This window comes from Macaca nemestrina, chromosome 13, assembly GCF_043159975.1.
Source record: "Macaca nemestrina isolate mMacNem1 chromosome 13, mMacNem.hap1, whole genome shotgun sequence".
Classification (NCBI taxonomy): Eukaryota; Metazoa; Chordata; class Mammalia; order Primates; family Cercopithecidae; genus Macaca; species Macaca nemestrina.
The window spans coordinates 54,700,750-54,723,332 of NC_092137.1; the positions used below are offsets into that span (position 1 = coordinate 54,700,750).

Here is a 22,583-nt window from a genome sequence, read left to right on the forward strand (position 1 = left end):
AAGGGAATTTATGACAACACCTGTCTGCATACTGTCCATGGTTTGCTGGTAAATGTTTAACAACTGGCTCCCTGGGAAACAACAGCCTGATTCATAATATTGACCAATTTCCATCGTGTAGCTACAACTCCCATGGCTGATTTCAAGCTACCAACAAAACTTTACTGATTATCAATTGGGAAGAGATATATACAGTATATAGCACCATTATATAGTATTTCTACCTCAAGAGCAGAGGCAATAATCAAGAACAGTAAAATGATTAGGAAATGATAACTTGTGAATATTTATGACATTTATTTTTAACATAATTTTATTTATATAATTTGTATAGTTTATATAATTTACATAAGTTTATATAATTTAACTTTTAATAATAGATTTTCAGGAATTCTCAGCTGGTTGTGAAATCTAACAATTGGCTCTTGCAAGTCAATACAAACTAGCTCCAGCACAACTCTGAGACTGCTACACTGCAAGATACTACAGATACTATTTTTCCCGGGAAAATCAGTCATTATTTCCTTAATGAAAACCCAGTTCTCCCTTTGTTTTCAGCAGTCCATAGGTATGTTTGTGTGGCAACAGTAGGTGTCTGTATTCACAACTCCTTGGACTTGGTGTTGGGGCTGGAAAGTGTGTAGTAGATAAGAAAAGGCACAGATGTTGGAGTCAAATAGACCAGTGACTGTTCTGTTGTCAACGTGTAATTTCATTAACCTTCAAGCCTTCATTTAATATTTATTACCTGTGGGATTGTTCTAAAAAGAAAAAGATAAAGCAGGTAGCGAATACACTTAAAAAGTAGAGCACGTGGCCGGGCGCGGTGGCTCAAGCCTGTAATCCCAGCACTTTGGGAGGCCGAGACAGGCGGATCACGAGGTCAGGAGATCGAGACCATCCTGGTTAACACGGTGAAACCCCGTCTCTACTAAAAAATACAAAAAATTAGCCGGGCGCGGTGGTGGGCGCCTGTAGTCCCAGCTACTCGGGAGGCTGAGGCAGGAGAATGGCGTGAACCCGGGAGGCGGAGCTTGCAGTGAGCTGAGATCCGGCCACTGCACTCCAGCCCGGGCGACAGAGCGAGACTCTGTCTCAAAAAAACAAAAACAAAAACAAAAACAAAAAGTAGAGCACGTGTGAAGTATAAGGACTGACACACGTGAAACACCCAGCCCAGGAGCTCAGTACATGTTAGTGCTTCTCTTTAACATGTGCCCATGGATTCCCCCCTTAATTGGTGGGAGCTATTTAGAGAGCTCTGCAGAGCAGGGAGCATCAGGACACAGCAGGCTGAACCCGGTTCTCCTTTCCTTACCAGATTTGGGAATCCAGCTGGGAAAAACATTGACTTTATCATACTGTTACCTGGGAACAGTCAGTAGTTTGACATTCTTAATTAGTGTTGCCGCTGTGGGGGAGAAGGTGAACAAAACTGACCTGGGTTTGTGGTGATAATATTCCCCTGGGTTACCAAGGCAGGATAACCAGTGCTAGTCTTTCTTGGGAAAAATCCCAGCCTCACACGGCTTTACGGCTCCAGAGCTTATCCAGGTGCAGGCCTGCACCTAAGCTCAACCAACAGGAGTTTAAAACAACATTTTTAAACAGGAAATCTATTGTAGCAACTTAAATTCTTCCCTAATTAATTGACCAAATTATATGTTTTATACATGTTAATAGATTTTTTTTTAGAACATCAAAATTTTGTTTTGAAATGCATTTGGGAAAATATGCATGTGAAACTACCAAAAAATTTTCTAGAAAAGGAGAAACACAAATGCCCCGCTTTCTCAGGAAACAGAACATATTATCATTAACAATAAAATGCACAGGTACCGGTTCTAACAAAAATTACTAAAGCATGTATAACCATTCACAAAATATAGAAAAAGAAGTATTCAACCAAAGGAGAAAACTGGAATGTTGTCCCCTCTACTCCGTTTAAATCAAACTCCCTTTTCAAGTCCCAACTCAGTTCCCAAAAGCTCAAATAAGCTTTTTGGGACCCACATGTCCTGAATTCTAATAGCCGTAGAACTTGTTATCTCTACTCCTAAGTTTGTGCTTTTGTGATGAAAGTACTGTACTACTGTCCTTTGCAGAGATTTAAAATGTCATATTTTCACATCTTTGGTTTTTGAGGGCAGAGAGCATGTACCTATGTAAGCCTCATGAGACAGGCACGCAAGCCTCTACTTAAGCTTCACATGCAGCAGGCACCCAAACCTGTGAATGAATAATAAACCAACGAAGAAACAAATGAACGAAGCAATAAATGAATGATATAGATATCAGCAAAACATAGCTTCTAGGGCTCCCAGTTTCCTAGCCTGGCTTCACACAAGGAAATTACATTGATTCAACTTAAAAACAAGGCTTTCACTATAAATGTAGTTTATTGGCCTGATTGGCTGTGACTGACATCTCTGGAAAGTGACCTGGCTGCCCCTAACAATGCCTCCTCGTCTGGGATGCATTTCAGGTTTTATCCTTTGGCTTTTTTTTTTCTCCAGTTCCTCACTCTTCTAGTGTTTCATAATGTGTGGTTATTAGAGCCCCTCATCAGATCACCTGTGTCCCTAGATCATATGCAGATTCCTAGGCCACACTTGCAGACTTCTGAATCAGACTCTTGCGGATGAGGTGACATCTGCATCTCCTAGGTGATTCTTATGTAGTCTAAGGTTCGAGAATCCCTTATTTAGGAGGGCAAGGAAAGGCCAGGCCTGGTGGCTCATGCCTGTAATCCTAGCACTTTGGAAGGCCAAGGCAGGATTCCTTGAACCCAGGAGTTTGAGACCAGCCTGGGCAACATAGGGAGACCCTGTCTCTACAAAAATTCAAAAAATTAAGTTGGCCAGGCACAGTGATTCATGCCTATAATCCCAGCACTTTGGAGGCCAAGGTGGGTGGGTCACCTGAGGTCAGGAGTCTGAAACCAGCCTGACCAACATGCTGAAACCCCATCTGTACTTAAAAAAGTCAAGCATGGTGGCATGTGCCTGTAATCCCAGCTACTCAGGAGGCTCAGGCAGGAGACACGCTTCAACCCAGGAGGTGGATGTTGCAGTGAACCGAGATTGCGCCATTGCACCCCAGCCTGGGTGACAAGAGCAAAACTCCTTCTCGAAAAAAAAAAAAATTAACTTGTTGTGGTAGTGTGCACCTCCAGTCCCAGCTACTCAGGAGGCTGAGGTGGGAGGATCACTTGAGCCTGGGAGGCTGAGGCTGCAGTGGAGCCAAGATCACGCCACTGCCCTCCAGCTTGGGCAGCACAGCAAGACCCCATCTCAAAAAATAAAAAATTTAAAAAAAAAAGGAAAGAAAATAAATGTGTTATATGCCTCCTATATACTCAGTACTTGTATTTATGATAACTCCTTTGATGTTTACAATACCACTAAATGTAGACTTTATTATTCTTTCAGTAATGAGTCTTAGACACTATTGTATTGATCAGACAAATTGCCAAAGGCTCTTCAGTGAATTAGCACAAGCCTAGATTCCAAAGCAAATGCATCTGACTGCATCCCCACGGAGAACCCCACCCCCAACCCTCCTGCACTGCCTCAGTTCTTCCCATGACATCACACTGCCCACTCCCACCTGGAGTGTCTTCTCATTTGCATGTATTCAAGGTTCCAGGTTCCAGCTGATATCTTTCTATATCGACCCAAAGTGATCTAAGATGCTACTCCACAGTTCATTTGGCACAAGAGTTAAAACACTCAAAAAGCTCCTGGGAATTCCTTATCTACCTGTGGACATTACAGGGAGACCTTGTGCTTATATGCTTTCCTCTAACTGCAGCGCCACATGAGCCAGGGCTATGTGTCCTCCACACCTAGTTCCCACACCTGCCCCTGACATAGACAATGCGTGCACACACCCACATGCACACACAGACATACACATACGCATGATCACACTCATACCTTACCAAGCATTTTGTACAGACACATGCTACCATGGGAACGTGGGCACAAAATACATAGTTGATTCTCCTCTTTCCTTTATAGATATTTTCAAAACAGTGTTTCTGTGGTGATATCTTTTTTAGTCTTGTTTCCTTGACTGCAGGTTAAGAATGCTGAAATGCCTTGGGTGCCTTTTAGTAGGTCCTTCTCCACTGGGTTTTGTGGCTGAATGACCGTATTCCTATTTCTGAGTCAAAGTCTATTGTATTCATTATATCATTCATCTCTTTGCAGTGAAGTCTCAGAATACGCTTGCAAGAAACATCTCTCTGCCCAGGAATTTGAGATCACACTTCCCTCTTTCCCTCATCAAGCTCAAGCTGCTTTCCTGCTTTCAAGGCCTAGTCCTGCCCCATCGTTCTCTGCCCAAACCTTCCCCTGCCATCTCTGTTCCATACCCACGTGATATGATGCTACCAACCTCTATGCCTTTGTTCATGCTGGTTCTAATCTGAGGTTCTATTCCAATTCCTAACTGACCCCGTAAAATGACGCTAGGGAAGTCGTTACAACTCTCTAGGCCTGTTTCTTTACTCACCATAAAAAGGCTCCACAAATCATAAAGGCTGCTGTTAACTAAGGCTTACTTTGTACATTGCCCTAAGTAGTTTACCTATGTTTTCTCACATCTTCTTAATACCCATTACAGGGAACATTACTGTCCCCATTTTTCAGATGAGGAAACTGAGACTGAGAGAAATAAATTGCCCAAAAGTATATAGCCAGCGAGGAACAAAGAAAGGATTAGAACCTGGCTTTGCGTAATTTCAATCCCCATCCTTTCAACTACTTGCTATGCTGTTCTTCAAAGACTTTTCCAACCCCGAAGTCTATGATTTTATGAACCTATTCAGCCTTCCTCATCCTTTCGCTCCTGTGCCATCTGCCCCTTGGAGGCTTTGGCATTTGGCCTATATGGAAATGGGCCATTTTCCATAATGGGCCCATTTCAGAATTCCATCTGATTTAACACTTGATTGTAAACCATCAGACTTTTTCCCATAATTTTTCAGTGGGTGTTCTTGTCTTCCTTCCAGATGAAACCTTGAGAAAAGGAGCCAAGACTATAATAGTGGTCCTGTGCCACAGTGCAGGAAGAGAATGAACAGAGAGATCACTGGCTTTTTTTTTTTTTTTTTTTTTTTTTGGTGCTTGCACCATATCCTAGGTGGTTTCATGCCATCTCATTTTCTCCCTGAAATATGTTCACAGTAAGTATTAGCAGCTTCATTTTTATAATGAGGAAGCTGAGGCCCAGAGAGGTTAAGTAGCTTACTCCATAATAAGTGGCTGAAGCGAACTTAATAAAGTCAGTCTGATTACAAAGCACAAATTTCCTGCTATAGAAATCTGAACAATGAAAGACAACAAACATTCTAATTTCCTTTCTCTTTTAGCCATCCCTCTAAATATCAGTACCGTTTGGGTACTCAATACCACACAATATTCTAAATCACTATATTGTTATCAATGTCCAAAGAGCTCTAAGAGTAAATAGTCAACGGAAATTGAGAACAGTAAAACTGAGCCAGTGCAGTAACATGTTTACTTATGAAAATCATTGATAATGTGGCCATTATAGATATGCCCTGTAAAGCAAGATAAATAATGAAGTAGTAATTATGAAACATTGCAACTAATCGAAAGACTCCAGTTTTATAGTTTCTGATGGTCCCAGCATGCCTTTCCAACCTGATCTTTACCTACTTCATTTCACCCATGCTACAGCCATCATTTCCTGCCTCCATGCCCTTTTATTTTTCCATTTGAAATATCCTCTCCAGTATCTCCACCTCTTCAAATCTTACCTATATTCAAAATATCACTTCTTCCCTTCAGTCTTCCTTAACCTCCTCCTTTGCATCTACTAGCTAGACTCTCCACATGCTAATAAACACAGATGTTTTCCACCCCATATTCCATTCTCCTCTCCTTCCTGTGCTCACAAATAAACCACATTTCACATTCACTTAATTGGACCATGTGGCGGATTTATGCCAACAGAATGCAAACAGAAGTGATATTCGTCATTTCTAGACTGTAGTGGTTTGAAAATATGTTCACAAATTCTTTGATGCTACTTCTTTCAAGAAGTGGAACTCGATTCCGCTTCTTTTGCACAGTGATTCTCTTCTAATGAACAAATATGGTGGAGGTGGCAGTATATGACTTCTGAGGCTAGATCATAAAAGCCGTTAAGCTTCTGCTTTATGTGTTCTCTCTCTCCTCTCTCCCCTCACTCTTTCTCAGATGAGGTGACTGGCTCTGGGGGAAGCCTATGGCCATGTTGTAAGGACACTCAATCAGCCCAGTGGAGAGGTCCACATGGCAAGGAACTAAGGCCTCCTGCCAACAGCCAACAAAGAACTGAGACCTTCTGCCAATAGCCATGAGAAAGTCCTCTTGGAAGAGAATCTTCCCATCTCATTCAAGCCTTCAGATGACCACAGCATGGGCAAACTTTGATTGCAGTCTCATGAGAGACCCAGAGCGAGAACCATCCAGTTAAGCTGCTATCAAATTCCTCAGCCCATCTAAATCGTGTTAATACCTGTCGTAAACAGATAACTAACAGATTAATAAGCAACTCATATACAGGCTTAGCTACAAATCATTCCATACCGTATTTTACTCAAACTGTTTTTTCCTAGTTTTGCCTTGAAGTGAATGAAGCTCTAGAAAGCCAAAGGACAGAAGGAGATAGGACCTCTGAGTCATCTGGAGGAGTGGTACCCTAGAAAGCCATCCCTATCATGCTAACTCACAAATTTGGGACTTGTTTGCTATAGTAGTTAGTGCTACTAATTCTGTGTAATATACTCTCCTTTTTACTTCTCATAGCATTTATTGTTCTCTACCATATATAATTATTTGCATAAATATATTTTTTCATTTTAGTCTATTAGGTTATTTAAAAAACAAACAAACAAACAAACAAACAAACTACATTGCCATGGTTTGACTGTGTCCTCCAGAAGCATGTGTTGGAAACTGAATTGCCATTGTAACACTATTAAGAGGTGGGACCTCTCAGAGGTGAGTAGGCCATGAGGGCTCTGCCTGCATGAATGGATCAATGCTGTTATTTCAGGAGTTTCTTATAAAAGGACAAGGTAGGCCCCCTTCACACTCTCTCTGTTGCACACTCTCTTGGCCGTCTGCCCTCTGACATGGGATGACACAGCAATAAGGCCCTTCCCAGGTGCAACCCCTCCATCTTGGACTTCTCAGCTTCTAGAACTGTGAGCCAAATATATTTCATTTTTTTATAAATTACCCAGTCTTTGGTATTGTTACAGCAGCACAAACCGGACTAAAACACGAAATGAGAAATTACAAGATGCTTGGTGGTATGTGCTTTGCCAATGTATCTCAATTAATTCTTGCAATAACCCTCTACAGTAAACACTATTATTCCTCTGATTTTTCAGATGTGAAATATGAGCCTGGGAGAGGTAGAGTGACTTGCTCATAGCCCAGAAGAGGCCAAGCTGACAAATCTGAGGATTCCTGAAGTCACGTCCTTAGCCACACTCTAACACACTCCCTCCCAGTTAGCCCTGCATCTCACACGGTGCCTAACAAAGTGTCTTACACACAGTTGTTGGTTAATTTGTGCCAGTGACTGCATGAATAAGTGAATGAAGAAATAGCAATATGTTAAAAGGGGAAATGTCATAAAAGTTCACAAAGAATCAAAAAATCCTGTTGCTCTCAAATATTTTTTCCTCATACAAATGGCCCTTTTTACTTGTATGTCTCTGAACTTTAGGGTGCTAGTGGCTAGAACACATAAAGAGATTCATTCACTGGATGGAAAGCATGCTTAGAGAATACTAAGAAATTCTTCATAATGTCTACTTTTAGATCAAGAGCCTCAAGTGCTTCAGGACATCAAACAAATTTAGAACTTTTCTGAAAAGCCGATTCATTAAGGAAAGCTGCTGAAATCCACAGGCACCTTTTAAGGAGAGGACAGGGACATAGCGATGGGTGCCCTTTCACTAGAAACCTGTGTCCATTCACAACCAGGCTGGGGAGACTCAGAGCGTGACAAAGCCTTAATTGTTCTTGCCAGAACAACATGGTAATGGAGTGAAAGAGTGGGTGCCCTGTGTACCGAGGAAAAAAGGCAGTAAATGAGTCCCTGGCAGCACCGCAGCAGGTCAACCTTAACAAAGATGGGGACGGCACTCTCTGCCAGAAAGCCAGTCTCAGCAAACTTGCTGAGTTAAAACTACCAGATTTAAGCTAAAAACAGCGATATTTCCAAAATATGCAGCCTGCGCACCATGGGAAAAGGAAGACTATCCCTACCTGGGGAGTAGGTAAGTAAGAAATAGTCTCCCACTCTTTTAAGGAAAGCCATGTCCCAGGCTTCCTTTCTGATTTGCTCGGAATTGGCATTAGCCTCAAGTCATCACCCTGTCTCCACTTCAGGTTCACATTTATGTCTGTTCCAATTTTCTCCAAAGAAAGCTTCAACTTTCCTTACTGTAAACTTTTTTTTCTGAAACGAAAAATATTGTACTTCCACATTTAACTTTGGGGACTGAAGCAGAAGGAAGCAGACATTTGTTTCCCATGCTAATTTTTTTTTTTTTTTTTTTTTTTTTTTGACAGGGTCTTGCTCTGTTGCCTAGGCTGGAGTGCAGTGATGCAAACATAGCTCACTGTAGCCTTGACCTCCTGGGCTCAAGCAATCCTCCTGCCTCAGCCTCCTGTGTAGCTGGGACCACAGGCGTGGGCCACCATGACTGGCCAATTTTTTCATTTTTATGTTTGGTAGACATAGGGTTTCACCATATTGCTCAGATAGGTCTTGAACTCCTGGGCTCGACTGCCTCGGCCTCCCTAAGTGCTGGGATTACAGGTGTGAGCCACCATGCCTGGCTAATTTTACTTTTTTAATGTTAGAGGAGTTCATCAAGGTGATGATTATGACCACTTGGATCTCTGGGGGTTTTTTTTCTATTATTGTTCCAAATAAGTTAAATTTTTTATAAAACGTTTTTTAACTATAAATCTCCACGCCCAAATAACAGTTATTTTTCCCATAAACAAAACCCTTACTTCTCAGAGGAAAGTCCATTGTGTGTGTGTTCCTTGGGCTAGAATATTATAGAACACCTTCACAAAACAAGAGAAGACCCCAGATTATTAGGGTTTTTTAAATTTTAGTATCGCTTAAAGTGGCATAATCATGTAGTATTATTTTAAATAAATCACTGATTTCCAACTGAGGGTGATTGTCCCCCAAACGACATTTGGCAATGTCTAGAAACATTTTTGGTTCTCACCACTGATTGGGGTGGAGGAGGGTCGTGCCTAGTGGATAGAGGCCAGGGAGCCTGCTGCTAAGTATCCTACAGTGCATAGGCCAGTCCCCACAACAAAGAATTACCTGGCCCAGAATGTCAGTGGTACCCAGGTTGAGAAACCTTGACATAGGTATATTGACTCTATTACAGAATATACAGAAGAAGTTCACACTAACGTTATGCTCAATAAGATGTTGGCAGGGGCGATCATTTCTTCATTGGTTGGATGACATACCAAGTGTGAGGTTGAAAATGGCCAGATTTGGGGGCACAAGTTTGTGCCCTTTCTTCCTGTATGTGCAAGGCACTTGATAAATACTGTGAAATAGAACTGAATCAATCCTTGATCCTTTTTTCCTTTATGTAATAAATATTTGTTGAATCTCTGCTATGCTATCAGATACATAAGGTTTTGGGATTTTGTTGTTTTGTTTTCATAGCTCACTGCACTTTTGAACTCCTGGGCTCAAGCAATCCTCCTGCCTTTACCTCCTGAGTAAGTGGAACTACAGGCCTGTATCACAATGCCTGGCTATGTTTTGGCAGGGGTCGGGGGGGGGGATTATTTTTAGTAGAGACAGGGTCTTGCTATGTTCAGCCCAGGCTGGTCTTGAACGCCTGAACCCAAGCAATCCTCCTGCCTCAGCCTCCCAAAGTGCTGGGATTACAAGTGTGAGCCATCGCAATGGCTAAACACAGCTTTTAAGAGAGCTGGTGCCTCAACCATGAGCACGCCTGTTCTTAATCAGAAAGAAAAGGGCCCAGGCCATTTCTAAATACTGCAATCAGTATTTTGGTCAGGCTATGTCTCTGAAGAACTAAAATAAAATGAGAACGAAACTGAAATGTTAAAGTACCTTTTATACTAAATGTGCATAAAATTCATTTCCAGTATGGCCGATTTTGTCATGCTGTAATTATAAATAAATTTCTACCCCTTTGGGAAAGCCAAGGCCTAAAAGGGCACCAATTCAGGGGACGTATTGAAGCTAAATAAGCCAAGCAAGTTAGATTTTAGGCCTGGGACATGGGTGGGAGGGCTTCTGGTACTTTCACTTTATAATACAATGTCTAACTTGTCCCCACCCTAACCCGTTGTCTCAGGACAGGAGGTGCTCTGGGACTTCCCTTCGCATCTAAAATAGCCGGAAGGATGTGAGCGTGTGGTCCCAGGGGCTGGACTTGCCTCATCACTCGGAAAGGATTCACTGGGAAAGTTCCCAAACTACCCCTCCCTGAGCAGTCATGAATCCACACTTAATTTGCCCCATCAAAGTAGGCCTCATGAAAATATTTTCCCTCAAACTTAAAAAACCACGGCAGGATGAATTCTCTCAGAAGTTATCATAGTTGTAGCATTATTGATCCATGAACAATTGAATTCTTTGAATTCATGCCTAAGAACACAAAAGAAGCCCCTGCACTTTTTTCACAAGCCTCTGTGGAATTTCGCATTCCAATGAAAGCAAATTACACTTATTTTTTATTTAGCAACAGCACTATTTCCAACCACCAACGTAACCACTTAATAGAGTTTTGTTTATGATTTAGCAAGATTTTTTTTCTAATAACAAAAAAATGCAGCTACAAAGCCCTAAGCTCAGAAAAATATATTTGCAAAAACATATTGCAAATGTAACTCTCTTCTGTTTTTTAGTTGCCTTTAAGGAAAGTCTTAATTGGAAGAGCAGCATTGTCACCAACTACTGTGCCAAAACCAAAGCTGGTTCAGGGCTGGCTGAACCCACCAAGCTGAGGTCAGGGCAGATGCAGCCCGTCCTCCGTGCTGGGCAGGAGTCTGTGGAGGATTCTGCGTCTGTCCATCCCGGTTGTGAGTACTCCTAGTTGGCCCCGCCAGCCACTCCTAACAGTCTTAGCTTAGAGCCCACCTCCAGTCCTAGAGGTGCCCAAAGCCCTAGTCAGGGTCCAGACCCTACAGTCTGTCTCAAGGTTTGAGGTGCTCTGGTCTGACCCAGAAATAGCCCAGACCCTTTGGAGCCGTGGGAGTAGTTGCAGGGTCCAGGACCCATCAAACAGTCCCGATCAATCCACTAGCTACTCACATCCAAGGGCTTTGACTAGAACCAGAAAAATTACAGGAATGCAGCAAACCAACTGCCTGGATGCATTCAGCCCTGGGTCAGTCACAATAGGTGTTGAGAACCCCTGGTTCTATGTAATCAATCAAAGACAGACATCTTCCACTACGAACTGAAACCTCGGCAGGCTCACTGGCCTTAAATCACGCCTGTGTCACTCTGGAGCTATGGAATGAGTTAAACCTCAGCATGCTCCTTGACGTTAACTCATTCCAGTTTCTCAAATGAGAACAAAGAAAACATCAGAAGGTATCCATACAGTGGACTACTCTCCGCACTTGGCTAAGCATTGTATCTTCACTCGTAACTCAGAATTTCCCTTTGCTTACAGGTTTAATGCAAATCATTTGTTTGGTTAAATGATGGCACACATATTTGGTTTTTAATTTATAATGTACTGGGTTTACTGTGGGGGAGGCAGTGTCTGCAGTTCTTTATAAATACTAATGTATCTATATGTGTATTTGTGTGTATATTTATAAAGGTACTTATAGTGTGTACATTTACAACAAAATGTAACACATCAAGGGTTTGCATACATTCAAATAAAACACTTTAGATTCTTTGTGACTGAATTTATTTTGTAATATTTTTAATTGCTGAATATGGGCCCATTTTAAGAAAGTAAACAAAGTTGTATAAAGAAAAAGTGAATAATTCTTGTTGTCCCCTTTCAAGTTCATCCTCCTGAGGTAACAGCAATGTTTTCTAGTGTTTACCAATGTGCAGGATAAGCCTTCTGAAAGGAGTTATTTTTTTTTTTAAGTTTTAAAAAGAGGCCAGGCACAGTGGCTCATGCCTGTAATCCCAGCACTTTGGGAGGCCGAGGCGGGGGGATCACGAGGTCAGGAGATAGAGACCATCGTGGCTAACACGGTGAAACCCCGTCTCTACTAAAAATACAAAAAATTACCCAGGCGTGGTGGCGGACGCCTGTAGTCCCAGCTACTCGGGAGGCTGAGGCAGGAGAATGGCGCGAACCCGGGAGATCGCACCACTGCACTCCAGCTCGGGTGACAGAGTGACACTCTGTCTCAAAAAAAAATAAAAAATAAAGTTTTAAAAAGAAAAGTGTCAAAGCAAACTGCATACAACACGATAAAAAAAAAATTATTTCAAGTAAAAAGAGAAACAAATAAAGTGGGAGACAAGATAAAAGATTCATTTCCTCAACATGGAAAAGCAGTAAATAGCATGGCTGCAGTAGAATTTTTACATTAATGCAGTTGAGGAAGGAATGAAGAACTGCAAATCAGTGTAGACCTGAGAGGATGGCAGACATATTTTAGGACTTTCAGAATTGATTGGCGAGTTTTCATTGTTATCTAGACATAGCAAGTACCTAGGAGGTCCTTTCAACAGACATTTCCTCTCAGGAATTTTTAGTCCATGCCCTTTTGAAATCAGACCAATGACCTGCTCATACACCCTCAGGACCCCTGAGATTGCATTCAAACGTTCTGCCAAAGCAAAAAGGAAATCTCGTCCCTCTTTCCTGGAGAAAGGAACTGGGTATCCTAAAGGGAATTCTGGAAATGGTTTGTCCACTAAAACCCAGCATCTTTCAAGAGCCTGTGTTCTCCCCTGTGATGCGTGCAGGCAACATTTTGCTCAACCTTCAAGAAGGCTTCAAAGCTGAGGGAAGCTCACAGGTGCACTGGAGAATTGATCTAGAGTGGCCAAGGAGTCCCCTGTGGGACTTATGTGGCACAACAGAGAGAAGATTTTGCATGGAGGGCTGCACCCCAAAATCGAGAAGGGAGCAATGAGGACTAAAAAATACTCTAAACCCTGCAGGGTCACCACTGTAGCCCTCAGAATAAAGTGAAGGCTTCGGACTCCAGGGACCACCCTTCCAGCTGTAAAAATGTTGTGGACTGAGCATCTTTGTCTTCCACAGAGACCAAAACAAAGATCAAATAATCAAGAGGTGTAAAGGGGGAACAGAGAACTCCCTAGCTTGTTGACCTTAACTTAGAATATGATTTGGAAGTTTTGTTGTATCACATGGTAATCAGTCTCTTGGCCTTTTAAAAATATATGTGTTAACAGTTATCTCATATCTGAACAGAGCTCTCTTAACCTCTCCCCATAGCTAATTAATGATTCTTAAAGAGGGCAGATGTCTTGACTTAAACTTGTGTTGGAAATAATATTGGGATGTGATTAAGATGGTGTATGTCTAAGGCGGTGGTTTGACGCTCTGGTTGCACATTGGAATCACTAGGAGAGTTTATAACACTGATACCTGAATCCATCCTCAGACATTCTGATCTGATTGTTGTGAGTTAGGGGCAGGCTACCCATATCATGTTTAGAAGTCCCCCAGGTGATTTGAATATGCAGGCAACCGTGAGAAACACAGGTCTAAGTGATTCAGGCTCATTGGGATCCTAATCCCTTTCTAAATAACCACCCTTTCAACAACACAAGCAATGCTTTATTACAAGCCTGGATTCCAAATCTCACTGCAGCACTGTGATGAGTCAGGCTGGACCTAATGAATGCCTTTGCATGCACCTAAAGAGCCAAAAACAACTGAAGGGCTAACTCTTCCTCTCCATCCCCAAGTCCAAACCCACGCCTCTGTTCTTCACCATCCTACCAAGAGGAACAGTCACACCTGTCAGCAGGAACCAGAACGAACACCAAAGAAACCAGAGAATCCCTCTTGAGGCCTGGAGGAATGCTGGCCTGGGCCTCTCCCAGGTCGACAGAGAGAAGGACGTGGAAAGGGGAGAGGGATGCTGATCCTCAAGGAGGCTCCTTCTTGACCTGTTTTGCTTAATCCTGGAAGAAGGAAAATTGAAGACACAGCTGTGGCTTCCCTGAGGAACCTGAACTCTCCAGGTTCCTGAAGGAAGAAAGAATGAGGTTGAGGGCAGTGGTGAATAGAAGGGCAGCCTAAGCCTTCTCCAAAGAGGGCAATGCCTCCGACCTCTCAGTCCTCTGGCTGAATCGACAGTCAGCAGATGCCCCTGAGCAAGCAGGGGATGGAGAGAGATGGAGACCCCCAGCTCTGAGGCACACTGAACTGAAGTCGAACTCAGCATGGCTGCAGACACATAGGAACACTGGGCAGCATACAACCTGAAGGAGATTCTGATACACACCCATACTCAAAACATTGAAACTAGAAAACAAGAATGTTCTGAAGCCAGAGGAACAGGCCCATGAACTGGTACCAGGGTGACCCTGGGGAACGACACTGGGAAACCAAGAGATGGTACTGGCAATACATGAAGGGTCAGGAGATGTGGCCCCGGGCCTCAGAGGGGTGGGGAGCTGTAATCAGAAACACACAAAACTAGAACCCTCAAAGAGCTGCCTTTCTAAAGGGCTTAGGAAAACGACTTGCTCTGTCAGGAAAGCAACAAGGAAGCTTACCATCTGCCTGGGACACTAATTGGAAAAAAAAAATCAAGACTACGAACAAAAAGTACCTACTAAGAAATCAAAACCACAAGTTTATGGGGAGTCTGAGGTCCAGATTATGTCATTTGTGTAAGAATCCCAAGCCAAAGAATAAAGGTAGAAAACCAGATTTGGAACAACTAAACTCCTAGTCCACAGAAACAAATGCAAAACCATCCCAAAGTGACATTTCCACAACTCAGGAAGCACAAACATTTCAAATATGATAATGAACACCTGCTAGAAATGGCTCACAGCAAAAATTTATAAACCACACAGGGTAATGAACTGTAACAAGGGAAAGTCAGGAGAGACAATAAATGGGAGAAATCATACTGTCAGAACAGTAGGTAATAAATTAACCTTAAAGAGATTACATGGCTGGGTGCAGTGGCTCACATTTGTAATCCCAGTACTTTGGAAGGCCAAGACAGGAGGATCACTAGAACCCAGCAGTTTGACACCAGCCTGGGCAACATATCAAGACCCTGTCTACAAAAATTTAAAAATTAGATGGGTGTGGTGGTGCATGCCTATAGTCCTAGCTACTTGGGAGATGGAGGTGGGAGAATCACTTCAGCCTAGGAGTTTGGGATTACAGTGAGCTATGATTGCACCACTGAACTCCAGCCATGATGACAGAGGGACACCCTGTCTCTAAGAGAGAGAGAGAGAAAGAGAAATATTACATATATTTTAAATGATTAAAAAGTTTCTTTTAAAGGAATAGATCCTAGGAAAGAGGACAAAATGAGCAAAGAAAAAGGCATTTTTGAAAGTGAACCAATAAGAAATAAATATTGACAACGAAATTAAGAGTTTAATGAACTGGTAAGAGAAAATGCAACCTAACAGAAGAGAAAAATTCTTGATTCAGAAGATAGAGGCAAAGAAATTTTCTAAACTGCAACCCAGGGAAGCTGGGAGATGTGAGAATAGAATGAAAAAGTGTGGCATACATAATGGCAATTCTAGGAAGAGAGAATGGAGAAAATGGAGAGCATCAAACAGAAGGGATGGTAACTGTGAATCTCACAGGATTACAGAAAGACATGAGTACTAAGATTCAAGAAGCATAATGAGCAGTATAAATAAAAATAAATCTACCCCTAGAAATATTGTAATGAAATAGCAAAGTGCCAAGGACAAAAAGAAAATCTTAAACCAGCCAGAAAGAAAATATGGATTACTCAAATTGAGTTACATTTAGACTTGTAAGCAAATGTTCAAAGCAGCACTACTCATAATAGTCAAAAACCTGAGACAATACAAATGTCCATCAACTCTTGAATGGATAAATAAAATCTGGTATATCCATAAATAGAATACCATTCAGCATAAAAAGGAATCAGTGATAACATGTTATAACATATGAACTTCATAATTACTAAGCCAAAGACTACATATTGTATGACTCTATTTATATGACCTTTCTAGGAAAGACAAATTTCTATCCGCAGATTGCCTGGGGCTAGGAGAGGAAGCTAAGATTGACAGCAAATGGTCATGAACTTTTTGGGATGATGAAAATGCTTTAAAACTACACTGTGGTGATGGTTGCAACATGAATAGCTTTACCAAAAAAAAAAAAAAAACTGTACACTTATAATAGGTGAATTGTATGGCATATTAATGATAGCTCAATAAACCTGTTGAACAAATCAACAATGACAACAACAAAATGTACAGGGCCCAGATGATTGTATAAGTTGGGTTTTGCCAAACCTTTAAGGTCAGATAACCCTGATCCGATACAAACTTTTCCAGGAATTGGAAAAGAGCAAGGCTTCCCATCATTTAAGAAGCTAATATGAGATTCAAATCTAAGCATTCCAACTCCAAGTGTAGACTCTCCACTATACAACTGCCTCTATCTCTGTGTCTAAGGGTTGTTTTTTTTTTTTTCTTCTTCTTTTTTGAGAAGGAGTCTCACTCTGTCGCCCAGGCTGGAGTGCAGTGGCGCGATCTCGGCTCACTGCAAGCTCCGCCTCCCGGGTTCAAGCAATTCTGCTGCTTCAGCCTCTTGAGTAACTGGGACTACAGGTACACAGAACCAGGCCTGGCTAGTTTTTTGTGTTTTTAGTAGAGACAAGGTTTCACCATGTTGGCCAGGTTGATCTTGAACTCCTGACCTCAGATGATCTGCCCACCTCGGCCTCTCAAAGTGCTGGGATTAAAAGCATGAGTCACCACTCCTGGCCTGAAGGGTTTCTTAAACAAGACAGAAAAGGTACCAACCATAAAGGAAAAAATGGATTTTGACTACATTAGAATGTAAAGTTATTGTATGACAAAAGACACCATATATAAAGTGAAAGGCCAAAGCTTAAGATATTTGCAAATCATATTTTCAACCAAGAAAATATTAGTATCCCAAAATAGAAGGAAATACTACCAAAGAAAAAGGCAGCAACCCAATGAAAAAAATGAGCAAAAGGCATATACTGTCAGTTAATAGAAGAGCAGCCTCTAAAGACCAATAAACAAACGAAAAAATTCTCTAGTTGTTGTATTAATCCATTTTCAAACTGCTATAAAGAAATACCCGAGACTGGGTAATTTACTTTAAAAAAAAAAAAAAAGAGGTTTAATTGACTCACAGTTCCACACGGCTGAGGAGGCCTCAGGAAACTCACAATTATGATGGAAAGGGAAACAAACATCTTCACAAGGCAGCAGGGGAAGCGAAAACGAAGGGTGGAAGACCCCCCTGATAAAACCTTCAAATCTCGTGAAAACTCACTCACTATCGTGAGAACAGCATGGGGAAACCTCCCCCACGATCCAATCACCTCCCTCCCTCCACACATGGGGATTACAATTTGAGATGAGATTCAGGTGGGGACACAGAGACACACCATATCACTAGTAATCAGGACATGCCAATAATAATCACAAATGAGATACCATTTCACACTCACCTAAATAACTAAAATCTGAAAGTCTGGTAATACCACATTAGCGAGGATATGGAACAACAGGAACTCTGATACATGACAGGGTGTGCGCATTTGCACAGCCACTTAGAGCAATTTTGCAATATCTGTTCACGTGGAAGATGCTCATACCCTTCAAGGAAACAACTTCACCTTCAGTTCTATGCTGCTCAGACAGGTACAGAACGAGATACACGTAATTCTTTGTAATGTGAATAGGTTAGAAGGTTGATGTTCATCACTAGTAGAACACATAATTGTGGTTTCATCATCACACAATGAAATATGATATCTCAGTTAAAATGAATAAATGCCTACATATTTCAACACAGATTAATGTATTCAAAAATGTAAAGTTGAATAGAAAAGAGCAAGTTACAAAAAGTCATTTTCAGTATATCTTTTATGTAAAAGAGCAAAACACACAAACGGTATCATATTTATTCATGAATAAATATGTAGAAAAAGTATAAAAACACGGGCAGGAAAAATGTATATCAACGATAAGAAGTTATTACCTCTGTAGAGAAGTAACATCTCAGATGAGAATGGGCAGGTATTTCAACTGCAACTAAAATGTTTTTATTCCTTTTTTGTTTGTTTGTTTTTTAATCGAACCAAATGTGGCCAAATGTTAACAGTTTTAAGACTCATGTATAGATAAATGTATGCTGTTATACTTTCATCTGTATTATATGTTTGAAGTCTTTAATAATTAACTTTCTGGGCCAGGTGGGGTGGCTCACACCTGTAATCCCAGCACTTTGGGAGGCTGAGGTGGGTGGATCACTTGAGATCACGAGTTTGAGACCAGCCTGACCAACATGGTGAAACCCTGTCTCTACTAAAAATACAAAAATTAGCTGGGTGTAGTGGTGTGTGCCTGTAGTCCCAGTTACTCAGGAGGCTGAGGCAGGAGAACTGCTTGAACCAGGGAGTGGGAGGTTGCCATGAGCCGAGATCGCGCCGCTGCACTCCAGCCTGGCAACAGAGTGCGACTCTATCTTAAATAAATAAATAAATAAATAAATAAATAAATAAATAAAATAACTTTCTGAAAACTTTCTAAGGAGGAAAACAAAAAAGCAGCCTTGAGCATCTCCTCTCTTTTCCTTTAATTCTGAGATAGCAAAGCAGCTGAGACGCTGGTGGCCAGGATCCACTTACTGATGGGAGCAGAGCCGTCAGGGATCCCAGGTGCTGTGTCCCACAGCCACATTAGGCTCTAATACATATCAACGTCCATTCAGTAACTTCCCTTTGAAATGTGGGCGAGATTAAGTCTAACTTCCACGGTGAACACGCAAAACCTGGAGTCAAGGAATCTTTGCTTATACAATTGGTATTTTACATGGGATAGCTGTTTGAGTCGTGTCTAACCTACATTTGATGTATTGCAAATGCCCTGGCCCCTTTAAAAGGACAGGTTATGACTCATTCACTAGCAAGTTGAGAGGAAATTGGAAGCAGCTGGGGAACCTGTACTGCAGGGCCTCTGCTGGGCGAGGAAACCAAGGCTAAAGAGAGTTAGGGCTTGTGCCAAATCTGCAGCTTTCCCATACTGGAGCCAGGGCCCTGGTTTCTTGACTCCCTGTGCAGGGCTGCCCATGTATTTCTTTTTATGGATAGACTCAAACATACTCAGGGAAGAGAACTAGAAAAAGGCTTTATCCAATTCTTTTTCTCTCTGTGCTGTTATTTTGTCTCTACATTAAAAATTTACAGAAACTGTGGCCGGGTGTGGTGGCTCACACCTGTAATCCCAGCACTTTGGGAGGCTGAGGTGGGTGGATCACCTGAGATCAGGAGTTCAAGACCAGTCTGGCCATCGTAGTGAAACCCTGCCTCTACTAAAAATACAAAAATTAGCCAGGCATGGTGGCGCATGCCTGTGGTTCCAGCTACCCAGAAGGCCGAGGCAGGAGAATCGCTGGAACTGGGGAGGTAGAGGTTGCACTGAGCTGAGATCTCGCCACTGCACTCCAGCCTGGGTGACAGAACGAGACACCATCTCAAAAAATAAAAAAATAAAATTTACAGAAACTATGTAATGATACATCTCTGGTAACCAGTTTATTTAAGGAAACTCAATTTCTAGAAGGAAATAACAGAAAAGGGCTAAATATGTAGGTTCTTAATCACTACTTTCATCCGTGTTTTGTCAAATCATCATTTCCATCCCATAGTGTCATTTTACGCAGATTTGATAACTCTCAGGTCACTTTTAGTTGTTAAAATTGGTCTAATCTCACAAGGTATTCAAAGCTCTTCTCTCCTTCCCCAGCATAAGTTTGGATTGTATGTGAGCCTGTATATATGTGTGTAAATACATGAGCTCTGAAATACCATCTCAGGGCCTAGATCTATTTTGGGGGGCCGCGAAAGGGATAGGAAACTTGAGAGATGTGCTTTGTGGCTGGAGGTCTTCTGTTGGTGATGGGGGTCACCAGTATCACACTGGTGTCTTGTGATTCTCTCTGAAACTAGAGGCCTCTATTAATTTTAGGCCACCAAGAGGCCATACAGTGTCTGGGCCTATTAAAAACCGGTACCCCCAAGGGCAACTTCTGGGATGCCAGAAATGTTTTATACCTTGTCCTGCTCTCCCCAAGACATCCATAATAAAGTTCCTCAAGGCCAGGCAACCACAGAGAGCAGACTGTTGGAGAACCTGTGCTAAACACGTGTGGATTTACAGGGCTCAGTTGCTATCCAAGCATACACAGGCACCAGGATGCCTTCCCTGATTCAGTGTAGCCTGTGTTAAGGCCTTGCTTTTGCCCAGAGATGAATCTGTTCTGCTCTATTAAACTAAGGACTGGCCAATGAATCCCAATGAATAATTGATCAGTAACTACATCAACGCTCTTCTCAGTGGTGAGCTAGGGAAAGAGAGAAGAGGAGAAATGAGTCTCACCCATCTGGGTTGTAATATCTAACGGTGAAAGAAGCAGCATTCAAAGTCTTTATTCACATAGCTATTTTGTTCTGTTTGTTTGGTTGTAGAGAGGAAGGAAGAGTGGAGGGGAAGGAAGACATGCCTGTTCTAATCAAAGACTTTTTTTATTTTGAAAAAACAGAGGGTCACCAAGAAGTTACCTCTGGAACCAGGGTAGTCTCCTCATCTGACCATGTCCGCTCCTCGCAGCTTTACCTGTCCATCTATACTCACTTTTATTAAGCCTTTGGGTGGTGGTTCTGTCTCAGGCTGACCTGCATTGTACAATGGCTCCTACTCACCAAGGTAGCTGTGAGCATTGTACCCCCAAGAAGAAGCTGTCCTTAAAGAGATCATCATTCATGCCAAATGGTAGGTTTGCTTGGCTCTTTGGACCTTGTCAGGGACCTTCCATTTCATATGAAATTTGCTACACCCTAATCTCATTCAGTTCAGAAACTCTAGGCAGTTAAGGCTCCATTCATCAGGGACTCTTATGAAATTCTGTTTTCAGTGTCAAATATCTCTGGGTAGTAATTGATTTAAATTGTATAGATTTTGGAATAATTCATGGAATACTTTGATTAAGCACTACAGTCCATATGTTAATGCGGTTTCAATATTTTTTATGTTGCTGAGATGTTCAGTAATTGATCCGAGTTCTGTGCTGCTAAGATGTTTTCAATTTGTATCGTAGAAGCTACAGAACTGAAATACAGTTCATATGAATCACACTTACACCTTGTAAATGTAGAGGCCCAGCTTCTGTCAAATGTTGAAAATGATATTTTGAGGGTCAGGTAGGATATCCAGGGGGAGATTTTATTAATTATAGGGTCAATAAGATGCCCTTCTTTTTACCAGTTGCATCATGTACTTATTTTATGTTTTTCCCTCTTAGTTTAAATTTTCATGACATTAATTTCCCTTTCAAATATGCAGTCATTATTTGCATCTTACGTCATTCACATTAGCTAAAATTCTTCTCCCTTTAAAATATTATCAGACAAACCAAAATATAATGATTCCTAACTTTCTATTTGTTTAAATTGTAAGGATCAACCTGGTTTGCAATCCACAGAGGAAAGAACAAATCAGTCATATTCTCAGACAAGAAGCACATGGATCTGAAATATTTATAACATGGCAGGTCAAAGATAAGTGCACTTGAGGGTGATTGTAGACATGCACTTAGTACGATGCACAGCTTCATGGTACGTAGTAAAAGCAGCAGCTCCAAATCACATAAAGCTCTCTAGCTAAATAGACACCTTCCAAAAGTTGCTGAAATGCTTCAGAATGTCTCTCATGGGCAGTGATCACAGTGATGGCTTTAAAGAACTGCCATGCCCCTTCACAGAGTGAGGGGCTGGCTCATTTTTCCCATCTGGTTGTAAGGCTCTAGTTTCCCCTTAGAAAAAAGTATAGAAATCAAAAAATGTGAAAGAGAGATTACGAAGAATCCCAGGAACCTAGCTGAGCACAGTGGCTCATGTCTGTAATCCCAACACTTTTGGAGGCTGAGGCAGGAGAAGAATTGCTTCAGCCCAGGAGTTGGAGACCAGCCTGGTCAACACAGCGAAACTACGTTGTCTCAAAAAAAAAGAATTCCAGGAATCCAATCAGAAATCTACCATTGGGATTCCTGAGCCACTATTGAAGTGATGATATTGATGAATTGACAGATCGTGTGCATTACCTCACCTTACCCCTTTGGATGACTTAACAGAGGCTCTTTCTCTAGAGATATTGAGAACTGACCAGGATTGCTGAATCTCTTTCCTTCATAGGGAGTTTTAAAGAACAGAACCTTTCCAGTTTTGTCACCTTCACATCCCTGCTTCCTACTCAAACAGATGTTGGTGAAGACCTAAATGTCTTTTAGCCAGTGCTAT

The 22,583-nt window shown here is 41.7% G+C and overlaps 1 long non-coding RNA gene across 1 annotated transcript; it reads left to right on the forward strand.

Moving 5' to 3' along the window:
• The first annotated feature begins 5,103 nt into the window (after positions 1-5,103).
• Positions 5,104-11,965, forward strand: LOC139357847 (uncharacterized). Its single transcript, XR_011611728.1, has 3 exons — positions 5,104-8,308; positions 9,742-9,797; positions 10,406-11,965. It is a non-coding gene; the product is annotated as an uncharacterized lncRNA (long non-coding RNA).
• The last annotated feature ends 10,618 nt before the right edge of the window (positions 11,966-22,583 follow it).